The 13,721-nt window shown below is 37.1% G+C and overlaps 1 long non-coding RNA gene across 1 annotated transcript; it reads left to right on the top strand.

The window, feature by feature from the left end:
* The first annotated feature begins 6,716 nt into the window (after positions 1 to 6,716).
* LOC110047206 (uncharacterized) lies at positions 6,717 to 13,569 on the top strand. Its single transcript, XR_002296467.2, has 5 exons — positions 6,717 to 6,837; positions 7,108 to 7,179; positions 11,514 to 11,696; positions 12,179 to 12,248; positions 12,676 to 13,569. It is a non-coding gene; the product is annotated as an uncharacterized LOC110047206 (long non-coding RNA).
* Positions 13,570 to 13,721: the final 152 nt, after the last annotated feature.

The following is a 13,721-nucleotide window of genomic DNA, read 5'->3' as shown; positions in this document are numbered from 1 at the left end:
AGACAACAAAATTGATTACGTTTCGTGGTCTGACGGCGAGGTGGAATTATCGTTAAAAGTGGATTACAAATTAAGATTCAAAATCGATGGACAAGATCGACTTGGAATCTTGCCAAAATACTTAATCACAAGACATCTTAGAGGAGTACAAAGAGCAGTTCTCATTTATGTTTCCCATTAATGTTTGTTTAATCGCTAGCTGCAAGCGAGCGAGTGTGACTTTTTATACTGCAATATAATAGGCCTCCGCTAGCAATTAATTCAGTGTGTACAGCTGTATACGTAGATGGTTGGATCTGTTGTAGCAAAAAAAAAATCTTTGTTCTGTCGTAAAAGTGTTGGCAAGCTTGCAAAGACAAACACATCGGTACATCTTTTTTCTTTATTTTATTTCACTTTCTTTAAGGTGAGCTGAACTGATTTATAAATTTGAATTTAAGTTTAAGTTTATAATTTGTTTTTTTTTAAGTTTATTTTGAGAGTTTGCTTTTGTTTAATTAAAAATGTTTTTTTAAGCTCTTGTTATGCTAATCGCATACTCGGAGAGAATTCAGCAATGATTCGTTTTTCGTAGAGCAAATAATTTAAACGCTGAAATGTGGAGGTTTCAGTAGCGTTTAATGTTAACTCCATTTCAACATTTTACCAAATAGCGAAAAACCGAGAAAGAAAATATAAATCTATTTTCTTGCATGTCCGTGTTGTTTCCACCAGAAAAATTAAATGTTCTAATGTAAAGAGTCGCATCAAACCAAAGAAACCCGGAAAATGCCGTTCATAATAATTACCTTTTTGTTGGTATGAGATCAAGGAAAGTGGATTTCACTGGCACAAACATCTGGAAATTCCATATGACAGCCATCTAAATCTTGTTTGAATTATTCTAGATACATCTGAATCTACTTTTGCCATTACTATACGCCATTATTAAATGATCGGGACTCTTAGCTAGGAAGCAAACATTTTTCTTGTGTAATGGTGAACTCAACTGAAGACGAATTACTGGTCATCTTTACCGTTAAAAACGCAGCCCACACTCTAAATAAACAAGGCAAATAGTACTCTAGATTTTGCTGCCATCGTCTTTCTCTGATTGGTCGATTGACAATAAATTACAATATTGATCTTGTCTCCCACTAACACCTGAGTTTGATAAGATTTGACGGATGACAAAAATTAATTAAGGACTGGACTTATGCAAATTATTCCCTCTATCCTATCTCACGCCATAATTAAACAAAAGGGAGTCAGTTCAATTTTTCATTTGCTGCACATGTCGACATAATCTCTGTGGACAAGAAAAGTCTGCTGCAATTTTCTGCCTTTTAGGTTTTGCTATCAGTCGGATGGCAAAATGGTAGGCGATAACTTCCTTTATTTTTGGCTTACTTGTCGAGTTATTTTCCAGCATAAATTCCAAATATTGAGAAGTAACTTCTGTCTTCCAAAGCACCACATCTTGTTTCAGCTTTTAAATACGCGCAAAAAATTACTTTTTAAGGTAATGAAAGTAAACAGTATTTTCTACAGTCCTAAGGTTTTATCATGCTGGCATTATGAGCAGTCTTGCTTCTTTTCTTCCGCCAATAGCTCATAGCGCCGTGTTCGCTCTTGATCTAATGACTCAATTATTGCTCGGTTGTGAAATATGGCAATCTTTGACAACTGGCAAAGCCTTGAAAAATAAGAAAACAAGAAAGCACATCCAGGTCAACAATGCTGTCGTTCTATTCTTCTTATGCAAATATTACGTTGAGTATAAATCATGTTTTTTTCTAATATCATTATTTTCATATACACAGGTGTTTACACAGGTACAGCGAACAACAGAGAAAGCAATTTACACAAATATAAATTGGTTTGAACCTGCTTCATCGTCGAAGCCAAATTCGGTCTCAGTATAACTCAGAGTGGCATTTATCCCTTCTCGCTTAGCGTCCTGATGGGCAAGTGGTCGTTTAATATGAGACCTTATGAGATAAATCGGGACATAATCTAAACACTGTGAAATTCATATGACTCATTTCTCAATGTTCTGAATTATCCAATTTTCTAGTGAATCGTCTTCTTTTCATTTCTCATCCTTGCCTATTAAACAAATTTTGAGCCAACTTGTTGGTTGGAACAAGAATAAACGTTTTTATACCCTTTTTTACCCCCTCTTTCTTTGCAAACTGGTTATAGTTTGTAGCTGTTCTTTCAATCCTGCAGCTCTTTCCTTAGATTCTTGTCAACTGTCGTAACTGACAACAGTTCCAAAAGGAGTACCACGAGAGGCAAGATACCTGTAACTATCATACGAAATTTGCTGAGGTTAAACGAAACCGTTTCAGTCGTTTTTGTTTTGCAGTACAACCTTCTCAAAGTCAGTAATAATCCATCAAGTTTGAACAGAGAAAATCATGACCGTGACGATGTTTGGATATATCTTAACAAAATACCATAGATTTTTATCATTTTAATTTTCCGTATTTTCCATAGTTTTAGTTTCGGTTGAGAAGATTCATCAAGCACTCAAGACAGTGTTTGACCACATTTCCAAACACCTCCAAGCTCATCAAAGTATTCCACTAAGTGTCGTCTTTTTAACTCCCTTCTCGGTGTTTCGAAATGTAGTCAAACACGGTCTTTCGTGTTTGATATATTTCATCAAATCGCACGCTACCTCAGGACTGAACTCTCTTTACATTCAGAAGTATACCTCGAGAAATCGTTCTCCTTTCTGGAAATTTCGGAAAATGCTGTTCTATTCTTTTCCACCGGAAATTTGCTAAATTCTAACTAGAATTTTTAATCGAATGGAAAGTGCCCAGAGACTGAAGAAGAAAGAGATGGATTACAAACAACGAACTTGAAAATTCTGCAACACGTGCCAAGAGTAGAGTTGCTCTGTTAGTACACAGCAGTGGCCATCATATCCCTACTTTCTATAACTGACTGCTTAAATATATAATAAGCCTGTTTTCAAATCTGCGTACTCTTATAATACTTCGGTTATTTTAAGATAAGGGAGGATCATTGCCAATAACGTCTGGTTGGCAGAAGCCATGCAGTAGGATTATATTGGAAGTATCTGATTCCAAGGATAGGTGACCTTTTTCCTACGTTTAGTTTAAAGTCTCTGTTCGCAGGTATTGTCTCCTTTCGAGTCGCAAGCTAAAGGAACTTGTTATTAATTTTGTAGGTACATTTTATTCCGATGTGGTACGCTTGTTACATGTAAGCAGTCCATTCGGTCAGAGCCACTGTTTATGGTATCTTTAGTAGTTCCATAGTGCTAACGACTGCATTTCTTGTAGAGATCTTTCCAACAACTCAATCACCACAAAAGGCATTGTTGGTATTCCCAGTATTGGACTGGAACTAGCTTGCAACTGAGGCTAATGCGGGGAGTGTTTTCAAATGCTAATGACATTAATCTCTTTTTAATGATATTCCCCCGCATGAGCCTCAATTGCAAGCTAGTTCCAGTCCAACACGGAGAATACGAACATGGTCTATTCGTTCAAACAGTCTCAATGGTTAAATAACCTAGTGTATTTGTAAGTATGTCGTTGGTTTTACTGCTTTCATTTAGGTAGTAGTTTAGAAATTAACAGCCAATCGAATCTACCACTAAATGGAAGGACACGTCTTTCCTTTCTTCTTTTCCTCCTCCTCCTCCGCCTCAAGTTTCGTCTAGCTCCCTCAGAACATGTTGGATAACAAATCTTGTTGATGGTGGCAGTGTCCATTCTCATGGACGGTTCAGTTCAGTAGTTTATGGAGGAGACTTTTCTATTCAGCGGCTTACGATGAATGCTCTGTCTTTAATACGGTCGATTACAAGCAACTAACGTATTAGCTCTGCATCAGTCCAATGATTTTGCAGAACTATTGTTATTCCAGAAAAATTCAATTGCAGATAAAATTAATTGATTACTGTTCTGATACCACTTGAACTCTTCGAGTTTCCTCACGCCAGAAAAAAAAATCGACTTTGATTGAAATTTGTGATGAAATCATTCAACAGGCCCTCAGTTTATCAATGGTGGCATTAAAAAAAGGAAGCTTGTTAAAGTGTTCTTCAAGATAATAAACAATTATTGGATGAGGTTTTTGTGATATCCAGAATAATCAAGGTCGAGGTAGGGGTTATCAGCCGAAGCCGAAGGCTGAGGCTGGCAACCCTTACCGAGACCTTGATTATTCTGGATATCACAAAAACCGAATCTAATAACTGTTTTATTATACATTGAACGAAAAAAATGGAAGTCATGTTTTTGTTTCTTCGCTGACGGCAAGCAACACAAAGCGCGCGAACTTGATATGATTACCCGTGACCTTGAGTGTCCTTGACAAGATTATTGTATAAGCTGCAGAGACGACGTCACAGGCGCTGATTTCGAAAATTCAGTGTACGCTTTCAACCAATTAGAAAAGAGATAGTGAGTTCAATGTATAATAATACTCGTAAGCTGAAATGTTAGCTTTCTTTTCAGAGTATTTTAGGGCTTTTTGGAAATTAAAGATCACGACACAAAGATTGAAGTTATTTATTATTGGTCAGGGATTGGCATCGATCAGAAAGTGGGCATCACATTGTATCGTTACTCTAAACTATGAAAAAATATATTTTTCTCGTAGAGATCTTTTCAACAGTGGTCTAGTTCACATTTATCCAAATGCATTCAACAGCCTCTTCAATGTTGAGTTTCTGTAAGTATACTTGCTGATCGATTTTTCATTGAGTTAAGTTTAATCAAGTTGTGTAACACACCTGGCCGCCTTTGCGTACACTTTCTATGAGTGGATCATCTGTTGCTTAACAACCAGGTCCCGGTTGTTCGAAAGCCGATTAAAAAACCCGAGGTTAGCGGTTATTCCGCGATTGAGTTCCTTATTCCCGGGATAACTAATCGGGGGATTCCTGATTAAACTCGGATTAACGCGGTAAAACCGGTCTGTGGTGGGAGAAAATGGTGTAGCACTAGGGGAGGGAAGGGATAATTGACGGCTCCTACAATGTTGCTGAATAAAAGGGAAAAGAAAGCCCAGTTTTATTTCTTAACTACATTTGCTTTCTATATAAGAACCAATAAATATGCCTAAATTAAAATTAGAGCTGTGATAAAAAATCTGTGCAAGATAAACGCTGGACAAAGCTCTGTTAATCAGGCGAAAAATCAGTGAGCTCTTGAAAACGCTTACCGGTCTAACTTTCAGCCGTACTTCTTTGTAATTTAGGAATTTAGAATAGCCTCTAATCGGATGCGCTGATAAAGTAAGTTTGGCTAGGGGAAAACTCTAGAAAAGAAGAAAGCCATAAACTGAGAAAAGAAGCGAAAGCGGAGATTGATTATCTTAATTCTGCCGAATGAGATAAATAACTTTTTGAAGAACAAGCAAGGGTGACAGTAAACGAAACTTTAACAATATTGTCGAGGAAAAGGTTGTTGTTATTCATCGTGGTAGATGCAATAATAAAGTGTATTATCGTTTGTCTCACGATGTAGTAAAAAGTAACAATATTTTGTCTATTATACTCGCCTTTATCAAGCCAAAAAAGCGTTTAATTCCAACGCTGATCTTTCCTTTTAAATTGCAGTGGTTAGCAAGCGACGATTTCTACCTCTGAGAGCGGAAATGTTGAAATTTCTCATGATTTCTTGCTTCGCCCTCGTTGTGTAAAACATTTTGCGGATTGCCGAACAACGGTCCGTCCGTGTTGTGAAAGAACGCGGGAAAACCGGACGCGGGATGGCTCGTCCGTGAGAGAATAGAAACATCTATTTTGGAAAAGTCGTCAGGTAGCCAGAATTGCTTTTCTTTCCTTACCGGGCCCAGCATTGAAGCAAAATCAACAAACTGTAAGTCCGCCATTTTGATTTGTTTGTCTGTTTTTTCATCCGATTAGCGAGTTAATCCACCTCGCTATATTAGCTAGGTGTGTTAAATTTAACCCTTAGTTTAATCCTTGGATAGTGCTAATCGAGCCTCGAGGAACAGAATTTAATCGAAGAATAAATTTATTCTGTGAATTTGGACGATTTAATCGTGGGTTAGCGCTAATCGGCTTTCGGACAACCGGGGCCAGATAGCCTAAGGAAACTGGATAAGTTGTACATTATTTTGAATTTGGAGCAATCGTTCAAAAAACCGTACTTCTATGCCGCAAGTATCCTGCGTGGACTTCATGTATGAAAAGTGTTCTCTTGACAAGTTAGTTGTCAAACAGAGAAATTCTTCCTGCTGCTTAAAGTCAGTTCATGGTTGAACATAAAAATAGAGTGAAATGAGTTTAGCTAATATGAAGGATTGGCAATTTCACATACTTGAAGAAATAAATAATTTGTTCTCATTAATAAATTTGGGATAATAAATGTTAATTTTCATTTAAAAAGGTGTTCTCTTGACAGATGTAGTGTTTGGAACACTGTGAATTCTATTGAGGTACTCAAGCTACTGTCTCATTTTAGCGCGCGTGCAAGACATTTTAACGCTCGTGCAAGAATAGAACGCGTAAGTCTCATAACGAATAGTATTATCAGTCAGAGTTCAAGTCAAACAATGTAGAAATTCCTCAAAACAGGAAGCAGACGGCTACATAACAAGCGAAACAGGGACCTCTGAGGATCATTTACTAAGGGCACAAATAGCATAACAAACCACAGTTAAGATCATGAACATGTTATAAGTTTGCATTTATAAAAAAGCCAACTCAAATTAGTTTTATTTTACACCTGATTGGTCGATCGTAAACAGTATATGTTCTTGCCGTTTCAGCGAACTGTCCAGCAATAGTATATTTAAGATCCGTTGGTACTTCTTTGATGATCTAGGGAATTTGACCACATTGTAAGTAACACTTAGTTATAAATGATTTATCAATTACTTTTGTTAATAAATTTACAATTTAACATTGTCCTGTTTTCCAGTGTAACTCAGTGCCACAGAGTGAATATTATATCTTTGAGCACGCTGTTAAATAATAACTTAATATAAACATATTTAACCAGGGTACACCCGTCAGCAAATGCTGTTATCGAAGGGTGCCCTGGACAACTAACAGTTGTACAACTATGCCCTGCAAAACTAAAAATAGTTGTTTTCTCGTATAATTTTCAGGTCATTATCGAGAAATCCGCTCAGAGAGATTCCGCTACCAACTTTCAGACATCTTTCTGGCCTTAAACTCGTGTAAGTAGCAGCAACCAGCATATCCATCATACCGGTAGATTTCAACACATTTTATTTCAAGTGTCCAGTGGCTCTTGGGTTTGTTTCTTTGTTAGAAATCATGAAAAAAAGAAGAGGTTTCATTCAAAGCAGTTTGAAAACCACTTTTAAAGCATGCAGGGCTCCAAAAACTTTCTTGAAGAAAGCCATTTGGTATTCAAGTGCACTGCGTAGATCGCCGCACATATATCTTCTGATAACGCTTGGAACACTCCGCTATTACGTACACCTCGCTATTATCGGCAGAAATTACTTCCTCACTATAACAAACTCGCGTTTCATGTTTCAAGTGTGGATTTAACAGTGCGCATTGATGATAACAGAGACCCTCAAATTTTATTTGGATAGTAAAGTAAAGTATAAAGACGTAGTTGCAAGCGGCACTCCCTGAATGTCTACGGCGACTTTCACACTTTTCCTACCAACTTGTTGCAGCAATGATCATGTGCTCATATATCCCGATTTCAAAAAGACCAACTCAACCAGGCGTTATGTTATCCAAAAAGCTTTGTTTGGTAGCAGAGCAGATTGATGTACACGTTATTGCCGGCCAGGAGGTCTGTACTGGAGAAAAAACTGCGCCATGTATCTAAAAAATGGCCCGGCGGAAGCCACAGGCCGCGAGCCATTCTCAAGACCTCGGGAGCAGTTTTACCCAATACGGACCGATCGTGCAGGAAGATAACATGTTTAATTTTTTTTTTTTTCTGTAGTAAATAGTTTATGTATGCGCGAAAACTTAAAACACTTTGTAGAGAAATACCGTGACATTGAAGATTTAGGCTTAAAATGGGACCTCGTCAAAATGGAAATCCGAGGTTTTACCGTCAAATTTTCTAAGACTAAAGCAAGAAAAAGACGAGCTGAAGAAACCTTCCTTCAGAAAAGAATTAATGAATTATTTTTAAAAGCTGAAAAGGTAAAACAACAGGCATATAATATGCGAACTCAATTCTACTCGGGCTCGTCTAGAAAAAATAACGGCTCTCAAAACTCGCGGCACTATCCTTAGGAGCCCTACAAGATGACATGAGCAAGGGGAACGCAACAACAAATATTTTTTAAACCTTGAAAAACGAAACTACTCTAAAAAACTAGTCTCCAACTTCAAAATGGTTCAGTCCTAACTAACCAGTTCGATATTTTAGGAGAACAAAGCAAATTTTACCAATCTTTATATAATTCGCAAAAATCTGATAGCGCCGACTAACCTGATGATGATGTGTTCTTTAATCCCAACAATTTTTCTACTTTGTCCGCCAACGAGCAAGCTTTATGTGAAGGTTTGATCACAGAAACTGAGGCCTTTAAAGCTCTAAAAGAATTCGCTTTAGCCAAATCTCCCGGTACCGATGGCTTAACAACTGAGTTTTAAAATTTTTCTGGCCAGAGCTAAAATCGCTGATTGTTGGAAGCTTTAACTACGCGTTCACAAACGGCTCCTTGTTGATATCCCAACGACAAGGAATAATCTCTCTTATTCCCCCCAAAAAAAATAAAGATAAAACCATTCTTGAAAATCTTCGACCAATATCTCTTTTGAACTTTGACTACAAAATTCTCACCAAAGTTTTAGCAAATCGCTTAGAAAAAGTACCTAAAATAATAAATCCCGACCAAACTGGCTATGTAAAAGGACGCTACATTGGTGAAAATATCCGATTAATTCAAGATCTAATGCTTTATTTGGAAAAAGAAAATTCTCCTGGCATGGTAGTTTTGTGGATTTCGATACCACTGAGTGGAATTACTTAGAGAAAGCTCTCATGCTCTTCAACTTCGGGCCAAATTTTCTACAATGGTTCAGGACTATATACTCCAACATTTCCAGCTGTGTTCTGAACAATGGCCACGCGTCTCACTTCTTTTCTTTAACGCGTGGAGTAAGACAAGGTTGTCCTCTATCAGGCCTTCTATTTGTTATCGGTCTCGACCTTCTCGCAAGAGCCATCAAAAATCACAATCTCATCAAAGGAATAACATTAGGAAACCACGAAATTAAAACGACCATGTATGCGGATGATACCTCAGTTTTTTTCAGTGACACGGAATCTATTAGTCATTTACTTAAGCTGCTAAGCCAATTCAAAGTTGTGTCCGGTCTAGAAGTCAATACCTCCAAAACTGAAGCCATGTGGCTTGGCAAGTGGAAAAACAGATCCGACACTCCTTTTAATTTCAACTGGCCTGTCGATCCCATCTGTGCCTTAGGTGTATTGTTCTCCTACGACACCACCAAAGCTGATAAGCTTAACTTCGATGAAAAGCTGCGAAATATGAATAAGATTTTAAATATCTGGAAAAATAGGAAACTAACCTTAATTGGCAAAATAAACATCGTCAAAACTCTAGCTTTATCAAAATTAATTTTCAACAGCTCCAATCTTAATTTACCTAAAAACTTGTCTGACACGATTAACAGCATGATCTTTAATTTCATTTGGCAGGGTAACCCCCCTAAAATTAAGAGAATGACAATAGCTGGTGAAAAAAATAAAGGCGGATTAAAAATGATCGACTTTGAAGTAATGAACACGGCGCTCAAATTTGACTGGATTAAAAGAATATGCCAAAACTCCTACTCCTCATGGAAAACTCTTATCGAACATTTCTTCAGGGAACACGGCGGTCTTTCTTTCTTACTAAACTATAGATATGACGTTAAGTTACTGAATTTGAATAATGTACCACCCTTTTATCACGCAATATTAAAGTACTGGCAAGAAAACAAACCCATTATATTAGAAGACAATACACACAAGCAAAACGAAATTATCTGGAACAGTAAAAACATTGTAATAGATAAACAGATGATCTATTTAAAACAATGTCATCGAACTGGGATCATGTACATAAATGACCTGCTTGACGAAAATTTTAAGTTCTTATCACGTGACAAGTTTCAAGGAATCTTTCAGCTTTATGTCTCGTTTACAGCCTGCTATGGTTTAATAAGCGCCATTCCACCAAGCTGGACTGACGCACAATCAAACGCACAGAAATCGCAATTGAAAATGACAACGCGTCACAAGAACCTCCTCTGTCTAAGAATTTCACCACCCGTATTGCCTATGCAGCAATTATAGACCACTACTTTCAACCCCCAACTGCTGAACCAAAATTACTACAATATGGTTTCTCGAAAGAATGCGTAAAGAAAGTTTATAACCTCCCCTTTGTTAACACGCTCGAAACAAAGCTTCAAATTTTTCAAAATAAAATTATCCACAACAAACTTCCAACTAGGTGTTCCCTTTTCCGAATGAAGCTATGCGATTCTGAAATCTGTCAGCTATGCAAAATCCAACCGCAAACATTGCCTCACTTATTTTACCTTTGTTCTGTAATTTCCAATTTCTGGTCTGCATTTCAAAATTGGTGACTTGAAAAACATAAAAACAATAACTCTCACCGAACATAATATCCTTTTTGGTTGGCATGATAACACCACAGAATCAAAAGACATTTTAAACTATGCCACCTTGGTGGCTAAGTATTATATCTTTTGCACTATCCAAGACAGCGATGATGTACCCTTTGACGGCTTTCCTTCTTTACTTAAGAACAAATTAAATACTTCACAACAAATAGCAGTTAAAAATAAAACCATTGACAATTTCAACAAAAAGTGGAAAGACTTTATTTGAGTTTTTTCATTTTACTTACTTAGTTAAGTTATTAATTAATTTAATTAATTATTAATTAATTTAATTAATTATTAATTGTTTCATACTCGAAATGTTGTACTTTGTAATAGTTTGTAATTCCTTTTTTTGCTTGTATTTTTGTAACACACACCATTACCTTCCCTATTACCTTTTGTATCTCCTTTAATTGTCCTATTGTAGTCAATGTTGTATTAATAATAATGATAATAATAATAATAATAAAATAGTTTATGTACATAACTGTTTCATTGAATTGGTTTACTTCATGTTGAAAGCTGAGATAGGCCAGGAGAATATTCTATATTAGGAAAAGAGTACTTTACGGCTTTAGCAAGCTAGGTTAGTAAGTTGTTTATTGGATCGATGACACTCAAGAACACAAAATACAAAGTTTGAGACGGTCCGTATATGGTAAAATTCCGACCAAGAAAGAACCGATCGGAACGCTCGGATTTACTTCAAGACTACCCTGCCATATAACAAATAGTGGTATTCACGGAGTATATCTAAGTTAATCAATTTTCCATTTTCAAAACAATTTTATCGTGATATCATTTACCACGCCTTGTTGCCTCCAAATTTCAAATCTAACGTGTCTCGATATCTCTCTCTCTTTCTTCTTATAAGGTCGTTCGTCGGTGTGCCTTCCTCTACAATTGTCTTCAGAAAAAATGGCAGGCTGGGAGTATTCAGTGGGTGTGTACATTGCTTTGAACCTCGCAGCATTCCTTTTCATCGTGGCAGCCTACATCGCCATTATTGTCAGTCTCAAAGTCACAGCGAAGAGTCAAAGCTCATGGTGAATCTGACGTGAGTTCTTATAGAAATGATCAAAAGAGAATCCGCTCTGGCAAGGAGAGTGTTGGCCATCATCTTGCTGGGTTCCTGTAATTATTTTCATTATCCTTGCTTTTATCGATCGTTTCCGTGACAACGACGGAGAGGTTTGCATGTTCGTTGCAGTCTTTGTTCATCCGGTTAATTCTTCTATCAATCCAGTGCTCTACACATTTTCGACGCTCAGGATAAGGATAAATCATAACGCTAGCTATTTCCCTCGCCATAAGAGAAATCACTACTTCGTTGCTTGTTTCCCCGCGTTCCTGTGCTTGTCTCTGCGTTGTTGCATCCATGCTTCCTTACAACAAATTCACAAGCTTAGCAATTTACCAGCTTACCTGCTCTCCGGTTACCTGCTTTAAAACAGTTTCCTTGCTTCCCTGTTTCCCTGCGGCCCTGCCTCCCCATAAAAGAATTCAGGTGACGCACACTTTGTTGATATTTTTCATTAGGTGAAAAGTGTTTTGAAAGGCTGGTTCTGTTTCATCCGCCATAGAGTTTCAAGAACGCAAAATTTGACTGGTAAGGATAAAATAATGGTACTACTTGCCCTTATATGTACTACAACCTTAAATACTGCGACATTTAAAAGGATTATTTTCTCAGTGAAAATCAATATGCTAACAAAACGTTGTGACCAAAATGTTCCCATTATCAAACGTGCGTGGTAAACGTTTTGAAAAACAAAAAAAAATTAGCCAAAATGTTGATGTGAATAATTTTCGAAAAAGAGGAAAACAGAAAGACAGACTCGAGGCACATTTGCTGATTTTAAGGTGTTCTGTTCGTTGTTGTCATAACATGCTATTACTTATGAGTACCGAGCAAGCATGCATGTATATGCCGTAGTAATTAAGTTTCAACAAAACATTTTGTTTCGTCAGTCCTTCACCTTACGTGGGAGTTCATTTGCAACCGTGTTTACACCTTGTTTTTATATTTTTCACAGATTTTTCTAAAAGAATCAACAAGAAAACGAATGAGAGTGTTAAAGAAAAGAAGTTCTCGTCGATAATGGAAGAGATGCCGTCGTCCAAAGAAGAAATACAGTTCGAGAACAACGCCGATGGAATTAAGCAATAGAGGACTCTTTCCTTGTATCATACATAGCCTCATCTAAACACGAGGGGGTTGGGAGAATTCGAGACAGTTATGCAAACCCAAACCTTTACTGCGTCTCGGGTTTGCATAAATTCCTCCCCCAACCCCTCACCCCGAGTGTTTCGATTAGGCTACGGAACACGGATAAAAAGCCATCTATTGCTTTTAAAGAATATAACCGTGTTTACATACTCTCATTTAATCACACCTATCGACCAATGAGAGCGCGCGTACTATCTTAAATATCTTATTAATAGGGACGGAGTTAAGGCAGAGTGTCACGCTGAATGAAACTTATTACCGATTCACATTCTATTCTGTTGTGAAACAAAAGCTAGCTGAATATTTAAAACACGACCGAAAGTCATAGTGGTGAAATCAAAATTATACCGAAACTGAATTAACCATGACAGTATTTCGAAGTAGAACTTGAGAACCGGCAAGCTGTGCAATGGATAAATAGAACAATCTAATTATTGCTACGTTGATAAGACTGTTGATATGTCTTTACCTGCATAGTGTTAATTGACGATCAAGAAACCATTTAAATGTGCACGTAGTCGCTGTAATATATATTAAAATGTCCATTAGTCGTTCTAGAAAGGCAGATTTTTAAGACAGTCAATTGCGCTTATCATCCTAAGGCGGTCTTGTAACTAACTAGACGATTCTGAGAATTCGTATTCTGAGAGCACGATAAAAAATAAAAACTCCACCGGAGTCTGTCATGACAGAATAACAAGGTGTCCTTTTGGTTTTCCTATAGCATTCGCAATTTTTATTTTTTTCAGAAATGGAAAATATTTACAGAATTAAGGGAAAATGAAATTTGAGACCCGAAATGGCCGTAGTTGCTTGCTAACTACTGTTGTCAACGTCTTATTTTCGGGATTT

This window comes from Orbicella faveolata, unplaced genomic scaffold (genome assembly GCF_042242905.1).
Source record: "Orbicella faveolata isolate gen_17 unplaced genomic scaffold, um_ofav_v1 contig_1, whole genome shotgun sequence".
Classification (NCBI taxonomy): domain Eukaryota; kingdom Metazoa; phylum Cnidaria; class Anthozoa; order Scleractinia; family Merulinidae; genus Orbicella; species Orbicella faveolata.
The sequence above is the reverse complement of the archived record's forward strand: the minus strand, read 5'-3'. Positions and strand labels throughout refer to the sequence as shown.